The sequence below is a fragment of the Canis lupus genome, chromosome 2 (assembly GCF_011100685.1).
Source record: "Canis lupus familiaris isolate Mischka breed German Shepherd chromosome 2, alternate assembly UU_Cfam_GSD_1.0, whole genome shotgun sequence".
NCBI lineage: Eukaryota > Metazoa > Chordata > Mammalia > Carnivora > Canidae > Canis > Canis lupus.
In genome coordinates this window covers 27936565-27945580 of record NC_049223.1, presented here as the reverse complement: position 1 = coordinate 27945580, position 9016 = coordinate 27936565, and the positions used below count along the sequence as shown (strand labels likewise).

General features: G+C 41.7%; 1 non-coding gene across 1 annotated transcript; it reads left to right on the top strand.

The window, feature by feature from the left end:
• Window positions 1-6290: 6290 nt before the first annotated feature.
• Window positions 6291-6397, top strand: LOC119870599. Its single transcript, XR_005356250.1, has one exon. It is a non-coding gene; the product is annotated as a U6 spliceosomal RNA (small nuclear RNA).
• Window positions 6398-9016: the final 2619 nt, after the last annotated feature.

Sequence of the window (9016 nt, the reverse complement as noted above, 5' to 3'; positions counted from 1 at the left end):
TCTCTGCGTGGACTGCGTTGCCTGGTTGTTAGCATGGAGATGATGGACGAGCTATTTCCAAGGATATGTACAGCCCCTGTAGCTTAAATCAAGTGGAATAAAATCGGAATAAAAAGCATACTTAGTAAATAATAACAAGGACTAGCCACTGAAGGCTTCCTGGAGGACAGCCAAGTGGTGGATAGGCAATAGGGAGCATTTTTTTGCCTTGCTGTATCCTATAGATGGAGTTTCCACCACCAGCCGTGGGACTCTATTCAAAACTAAAGTAGGTCAGAGAATTGTTACCAGAGCACAGAACCTCAAGGTTCTAGAACTCGCTGCATTGGTTTCTTCCTTTGGAAAATGAGAATGCTCCTCAGCATCTAGAGGATCTGTGTTGGGATTCTATGAGCTCGTGTATGTGAAGCACCAAGAACAGTGCCTGACACAGCGCGCTCTCCACCCTACGGCTGTGAGGCTGAGGTTGGGTTACTGTGGCTCTGGCTGCCACTCTAGCTAGTGGTTGTTGGGGACCCGCCAGGCCTCATGTCTGCAGAGGGCTCACGGGAGCCACGGATGCAGGTTCTCAGACTTTAAATATCATCAAAGAGTAGAAGCTCACATTTGCAATGTGGTCATAGGATTGACTGCTCTCTATTTTGGTCAAGCGAAGCCATAAAAAACAAAACCCCATCCTCTACCAGGACAGAAGAACTTAGGGAGTAAAGAGCAATTTCTTCAATTTCTTCAATGGGATGAATTTACCTTGGTGAAAATCTCCTATTTCCCTTCCTCGTTCTGGTGCAGACAGGGAAAATCTGTCCTGAGCCACAAGAGACTCACTGCCCTACACTTAGGAACTACTCTTCCTTGGGCTTAGGAACTACTACTGTTCCATGGGACAGAATAATCCCACATGAACAGACTCCGAGAGGACTAGGGTATGCAGGTTCTCCAATAGGCACAGAGTAAGACTCCTTTGGCCTATTTTTGTGCTTCCTCCTGAAAAATGTTTTCTATCACACAGGAATTTTATATTCTAGGTCACAAAGGGTCACTCACCTCAGAACTGGATAAAATTGAGAAAGTACAGCCCAGAGCAATTCAAAAAGATAAGATGCAAGCCCCAGGAACGAAGCAGCAGCACATCATCCCAACACTCTGCAGCTTGCATTTTTCCCTTAACTGCCTATTCAGATTATTTTGTTATTCTTGTCCTTAAGCGAGTCAAGTTTTATTGGGCTTCAGGGGTACATTCGTGGGCCACATCATCAATGCCGCTGCCAGGCCCTCTGCCTTATTCTAGGCGTGCACAGCCTGGGAGGTGCCCGTGCCTGAAGCAGAACCATCACAGCAAAGACTAAAGTAAACAGGCATGAGGCGAAGGAAAAAGAAAAAAAAAAAAGGAGGAAATAGACCTAAATGTGGCTGATACGTGTTGGAATGAAAAGTGATTTTCCTTTTATTTTTTTTCTTTTGAAATTATTTCCAAAGCCCATGGCAGTCAGCACACATTCAAAGAAGGAAGCATGTGGGTTCTGCAGTAAGACGGACTGGGTTTGTGGCTTCTGGCTCTCCAAACTTGAAGAGTTTGTTTCCTCATGTAGCAAATTGAGAATACTAATAATACCTAGGCTGGCAGGTATATAAAGTGTTTCGACCAGCATTTAGCACCTGGCGGCTGTTGAATAAATTATACCTCTCATAGAAAACACAACTTCATTTTGTTAAATAGCTAGGGCTCTTTTCTTTCTTCAAGGCCAACTTGACGCCGACTCTAACTCACGTATTTAAGTAAATTAAAAACTACACGGGAAAATTTGGGGTAGACTTGGTCATAAATTACAAGGTGGCATCATCGTATGAGCCATCTTCCACAGGATGCGTCCACCCCACACAAGCTGATAAGGGAATCTAACGATCATCAGGGAAGTTGGGCAGGTTTAGTTAGGGAGCCACATTGACTTAGCCAGACACTGACCATGCAGCCTCTCCAAAGTGGCTGTGAAATGCCCCTTGTGTCACCTCTCCAATCTCTGCTGTGAAAATCATGACTTCCCACTGTTACCTGTAACACCCGGTTGTCAGCTACTATGGGCCTACTTTTATCTCCATTGACTTTGCAAATGTCTGGATTAGAACTATATGGAAGGTGTCACCAGTCTCCCTACTCACCCTGGAGCAGATTGTGGGGCTGAAGGCTCAGGTGGGGTAGCTTCCCAGGAGCCTGCGAGTGGAGTGCTGGGCACACACCTTGGGCCAGGACACCAGCCATGGTGAAGTGTTCTCACGGCCGGTGGCCAACCTCAATTCCCTCCATCCACACGAAGAGGAACACTCCCACAGAGTGCCATCGTGAATTCTGACATTTCCTTTATGTTTATATATGCCACTGCGGATTTGCATTTATAGCTGAGCAAGAAGGAGCCCCATCGGTCAAGTTCCCACATGGCAAAGCCTTGCCACAGAGACCTTGGGAAGATACGACAGTGGTTGTCATATCGGAAACAACCCTCTGGAACCATCTGACTCCAACTGTTCCGTTGCCTGTTCCGAGAAGACCATTAAGACCACGAAAAAGAAAACAAACAAGAAAAAATTCTTTTTTTTTTTCTTGCTCATTGCTACTGCTCCAGGTAGAAGGACCTGACAGCTGCACACCCAGCTGAAATACTTCATAATTTGTACAATTACAGGTTCGTCTTCCTAAGTTGTTAAGGTCCCCCCCAAGCTCAGCCACTTCCTCTGACAATATTTTTATGGTTTCATATGACTTTCTCTGGTCACCACACTGTTGCTGGAAATTCAGGACAGGTGTTAGCGGACATAAAACACAGGAAAAGAATGACCAGTCTCCCTTTCCACGCTAGGCATCAGCGCCACGAGCAAAGAGCTGGTTAGCCAGAAGAAAGGAAAATCCCATATCCAACTTTTGGTCCTTGAGCCGCAAATGTTGACAGCAATTTCAGCCACTAGCTTCTTTTCACAAATGCTGAAATCATTACAGTAACAGAGTGGCCAAGGGGCGCCCTGATCCCATGCTCCTTCTGAGTTCCTGAAGCTGCTACATAAGTATGACTATTTGCCTTCCAGAGTAATCTCCGGAGCAGCCACGTTGGCCATGAGAGAGGATGATGTCTAATAAACTTGGTGTTTAACCTGCGCCAGGGCAGAGTCTGGTTTTATGGTTACTTTTTTTTCTATTAGGTTGAAAGAATATGTTTTTTTCCCTTGTTTCTGTACCATGAATTCCCTGTTGCCTTTTAGGAGAATTATTTGCTACAGAGAGAGAGAGAACAGAGGTGGAGAAAACAACGTTCTATTTTTCATTTTTGGTTGGCAGCGTCTGTCTAGCTGGTTTTGTAAGCACCGATTTTGCAAGTATGCCTGTAAGTGCCAGCTCTAGGTGTGAGGAAAGGCTCTACCTCATGACAGCTGCATCCCTCTGGCAGGGGCCTTAACTGCTCCTCTGTGCTTGCCTTTTCTGAACTGTGAAATTAGCATCAGCAGAGCTTGATCACATTGCCCTGTTGGTAAGAGTCAAGGAGTTGTGCAGAGCACCTGACACATGACAAGCACTCAATAAATAGTAGCTTTTATTACCTTTATATTTATAATAGTTTCCGTTGTCACAGTGCAACAGCTGTTTCTGGAAGAAATCCATTGTTACCCTGAACTGTATGGTGGGTCTTCTCACCCAACACCTCTAGAGGGCAGTAGCGTGCAGTGCCCTATGCGATCCCTAATGCTCTTTGGGAAGCACTTCCTTGGGAACTTTTTTAGAAATTTTGATTTGTTCTGTCTGAGGTGTCTAGAGGAACCAGTATTTGTGACACAATAGGTGTCAAATCCTTAGGGAACTAGGTGGTATTTCAACAAAAAGTGTTAATATTAACAATAATAATCATTAGAACTACCATCATTGAAAGCCTTCTCCATGACACTATCTTCCCTACACCAGATATTGTACCTATGCTACCACTAATCCCCACAATAATCTTGCAATATCAATCTGCTCATTCCTCATTTTACAAATGGGGAGACAGCTTTATAGAGGTCAAGAAATTTTGTAAGGATGTTGTGGATGCAAATAAGATTTAAATGCAAGTCTGTCTAATTTTAAAGCCATGTTCTTTCCGTTCCAAGACATTGGTGGCGGGTTTGTAAGTTGTCTTATGTAAATTGCACTGCAGCAACAAACAACCCCCAACATTCAGTGGCTTATAATCACAAAGGCTTATTTCTCACTTGTGTTATGTGACAGCAACGGGTAGGCTCCAGGCTCTGCTCTTTGTCTTCTTTATTCCAGGACCCAGCTGGAAGAGTAGCAACTATCTGAGATATGCTACTCTCATGGCAGAGAGGAAATACCAACGCTCCTATGATGGCTCTTAAACCTGCTCTAACATGCTCTTATTTCATCAGCCAAAGCAAGTCACATGGCCAACCTTGCTATCAATGGATGAGAGAAATATCAAGGATGGCCTTGTAGGGATTGATCTGGTAGAGAGACTAGCATTTTTTTAAAGATTTTATTTATTTGTTTGTTTATTTATTTGAGAGAGAGAGAGAGAGAGCAGGAGCTGAGAGGGGGACAGAAGGAGAGGGAGAAGCAGACTCTCCACTGAGCAGGGAGTCTGATGTGGGGCTCAATCCCAGGAGTCAAAGACAGATGCTTAACAGACTGAGCTACCCAGGCGCCCCAAGAGTAGTAAGTATTTTAAACAAACAATATACAGTCGCCCATTGAATAATGCAGAGCTTAGAGTTGCCAACCTCTACGCAGTAGAAAATCCACATATAACTTTTGACTTCCCCAAACTTAATTGCTAACAGCCTACTGTTGACCAGAGTCTGACTGATGACATAAGCAGTTGATCAACACATATTTTGTATGTTACATGTATTTATACTATATTCTTATAATAGAGAAAAGAAAATATCATTAAGAAAGTCATAAGAAAAAAAAACACATTTCTACTACTCTACTGTATTTATTTAAAAATATATAGAGAGAGAGAGAAAGAGAGAGAGCAGGAGAGAGAGAGAGACCTGTGCAGGTCAAACCCGTGTTGCTCAAGGGGCAACTTTAGTCTATCACAAAGGGTCTTCACATCAGGAGGGTGCAGTTGTCAGGCATAATGAGTCTGTCCAATCTGTCAAGTTTAGAAGGTACATACTGGAATCAGAAAAAGTTTGAAAAGTTTTGCTAAGCTTATATTGTAAGAGCTCTAAATGCTTAACCAAGGAGTGTGTACTTCACTCAACAGGCAGCAAGGAACAGCTGAGCAGGGGTTCAAAACAAAGAGTGCCTTCGGGTTACAATGGCACAGCAAGGTCCCACTTTGACATCCTACCGCTCCTCTAAACAGCGCTGATGGGTAAAACAGAAACACTGCAAATTTTAAATAGTATAACTAGGCTTAGAAAAACCTGAACTTCTCTATGAATTAGAAAATGAACGGAAGCACTAAATGAGCAAGATGTAAGCTGAGGGTTCTTATGGCCCAAGACCCAAGCGGGGACCTCTGCTCCATCGGAGTAAAGGGTAATGAACAACACCCCACTGGAGGGATGTGGAGGGAGAACTGGAGCCAGGTGAGCTACCTGCCACTCAAGGCTTAGGTGAAACTGTTCTTTTTATGAAAGGAGGGAATTCCCCACCTCAGGAGCCCATGAGCCAACTGTGGTCCTGCTACCTGGAGCAATGGGCTGACCACAAACAGGCAATCTAAGGAACAAAAAGACAAAGACATCTTTTCAGTCAAGAAGCTGGACCTTTGCTGCTTTCATGCCTGGACCTGAAATATCTCAAATATCAATGTCCTTAAATAACATCATAAAATTTATTTTCTAACTGAGACAATGGCAGACATATAGAAGAAGCCACAAAATTGAAAAATTATGTAATTGCCAATCAGAATCTGAAACAAATGGAAAGACAGATCAAAACAATGCATAAACCACCTCTTATAATGAGCATCAAACCCAAATTCTATAATAAATGAAGAAACCCCAAGCTAAAGAATGATATACAACAAAAATTGACAGTCACAGACTAAATTTTCTCCAAATGGATTTAATTTTGTGGAATTTTAAAGTAAGCATGTCTAGGAGGAAATAATATGCTCTAAATATCACAAGAATAATAAAACAAATACGGGCAAAGGTGAAATGTAATTAAGTAGAGATTTTGTAAATAAAATACATAATCAATTTTTTATAAAAAATATATGAGATAAATTCTAGCATGGATATAGTCAAAGAGAAAATTACAATCTGGGAGATAATAACTAAAGAAATCACTTGTGCTTGCTTTGGGAGCACATATACTAAAATTGGAATGATACAGAGAAGGTTAGCATGGCCCCTGTGCAAGGATGACATGCAAATACGTGAAGTGTTCCATATTTTATGCAGTTCTCCAGCCATCTGACACCCTCTGAGAATTAACTCCGAGGAAAGGGTATTTGTCTAAGTACATGAATAACTTAAAAAATTGTGGAAAAAAAAAGAAATCACTCAGAAAACATATAAAAATTTGGAAAATTCAGTTAAAAAATGAGGAAGACCTATTGACAGGCTCCAACATGTATCAAACAGGTGTTTCAGGAGAACAGAATGGAATGGCAAAGAAGAAATGTTTGAAGGGATAATTACTGACCATTTCCCAGAATGGAAGTAAGACAAGAGTACAAAAATAAGTAGTATATTCTAACTATAAAGAACACAATAAAACAGATCAATGATGAAAAGAACATCTTAAAATCTACTAAGAAAAAAGTGCAGTTACTAACAAAAGCATTAAAATTAGACTAGATAGCACAGATGACTAGCTAGCCACAAAAAAATCATGCACAGATTTTTATATGAGACTTGTTGGTGGTGATGTGTGTGTGTTTGTGTTCATGTGGTTATTTCTCACTGATAGAATATAAATAGATCATTATGGATCCATTGAACACTACAACTTTTAAGGAGTAACTGGGATTTTTCAAAACATTCTTTCACCTCTGTCACACAAATGCAGATATTTGACTCTTAGCTGGAACCAAAAGGTAGAAAGAACCAAGGTCCCTGAATTGCTGTATGGAGGGAAAAAAAAACTACCAAATAGCTGGGAATCCATGTTGGACTAAGACCAAGAATTAAACTTCTATTGTGTTAAATCAGTGAAACATTAGGTTTTATTTCTTATGCCACTGTCCTAATTCATATTTCTTATTTGCACAAATAGAAGCCAGAAGCCTTTCCAGAAGCTGAGAGAAAATAATTTCAACTTAGAAATTTTGCCCAATTATCATTCAAAAATAAGAGAAAAGGTCCACTTTCCATGATGTACACCCATGAAACCCTCACTATGAAGGCCATAGACACATCTCTCCTGAGTTTCCTCCTGCCCTCTTGGAAATACTTTTTAAAGAAATTTGTGATTCCATTTTCAGCCAAGATGGAGCAATTGGAATTGCCTTCCTACCCCCACCTCCTAAAACCATTTTTTAAATTTTTTTTTTTAATTTTTATTTATTTATGATAGTCACAGAGAGACAGAGAGAGAGAGGCAGAGACATAGGCAGAGGGAGAAGCAGGCTCCATGCACCAGGAGCCTGATGTGGGATTCGATCCCGGGTCTCCAGGATCGCGCCCTGGGCCAAAGGCAGGCGCCAAACCGCTGCGCCACCCAGGGATCCCCTAAAACCATTTTTAAAGGTTAAAATACATGAAACAATAGTCTCAACCCAGTGCCCTTCAGGCAGTGAAGGAGAGTGATTCCTGAAAGACAAAGAAACAAAGTGAGCCTCATGATTGCTCCAGCTTTTGACCATGACAGAGCCTCCAAGCCATGGTCAGCCAACTCTCTGAGTTGAAAAGATAGATCTGAGAATCCAGAGAGACCAATGCAATTAGAGTTCAAAATGTGTTGAAAATCATATGCCCACAGGTCTAAGAAGTTCAAGAAATTTCAAGCCAAAATGAGAAGGTACTGGAGAAGAGATAGAGATGTACTGAAAGAGAACTTTGGGGACCTACAGATGAGTGCCTTGAATATTCAGCAGGTCCCAATCAGCATGCTTATGGCTGGCAGATTCTAAAGATGTCCCCTGCAAGGTCCCCATCTCCTGGATATTTAATCAAATTTAATTTAGGGACTTCAATGGGGGGGGGGGATGTTTGAAGATGTAATTAAGTTTCCAAACCAGCTGACTCTTAGACATGAGGAATATCTTGTCAGTGGGGCCTGATCTAGTCACATGAGCCTGTTAAAACTAGAGAAGTTCTTCCAATCATTCAAAGAAGCGGGAGTCAAAGAGATGTACTCCTGCTGGTCTCAAGGAAGAAAATAAATAGCTGCTTTGTAAACTGAGATGAGAGAAAGGTGGCCTAGGGAACTTCTGAGTGACCAGCAAGAAATCAGGGATGTTAGCTCAACAGCTACAAAGAAATGAATTCTACCAAAACCAGTGTGCTTGAAGGAGAACCCAAACCTCAGAGGAAGATTACAGATTAAGTTGACACATTGGTCTATATCTGGACTCCTGACCTACAGAACCTGTCAGATAATAAATGTGTGCTGTTTCAAGCTTCTACATTAATGGCAATTTGTTGTGCCACACTAGAAAAGTAATACAACATGTATATGAGGAAATTTCAAGAGAAAGAACCATATAGAAGGTTAGGAAAGAACAGTATCTGGTGCTCAGTGCTGGGAATAATGCCTATTCCCACTGGTCAGACTGGAAAAATTCATAATTGGGAAGAATAGTAAGAGTCATATCTCAGGCCCCCTGGGTGGCTCAGTGGTTGAGCATCTGTCTTTGGCTCAGGTTGTGGTCCCGGGGTCCTGGGATCCCTGTGTGGAGACTGCTTCTTTCTCTGCCTATGTCTCTGCCTGTCTCTCTGCATCTCTCATGAATAAATAAATAATACCTTTAAATAGTCGTATCTCAATAGGGGAGAATAATTAACCATAGATTAAATACTACTCCTAGCTGATAAATCTTAAAAGTGAACAAATCTTAAAAATCTAGATGAT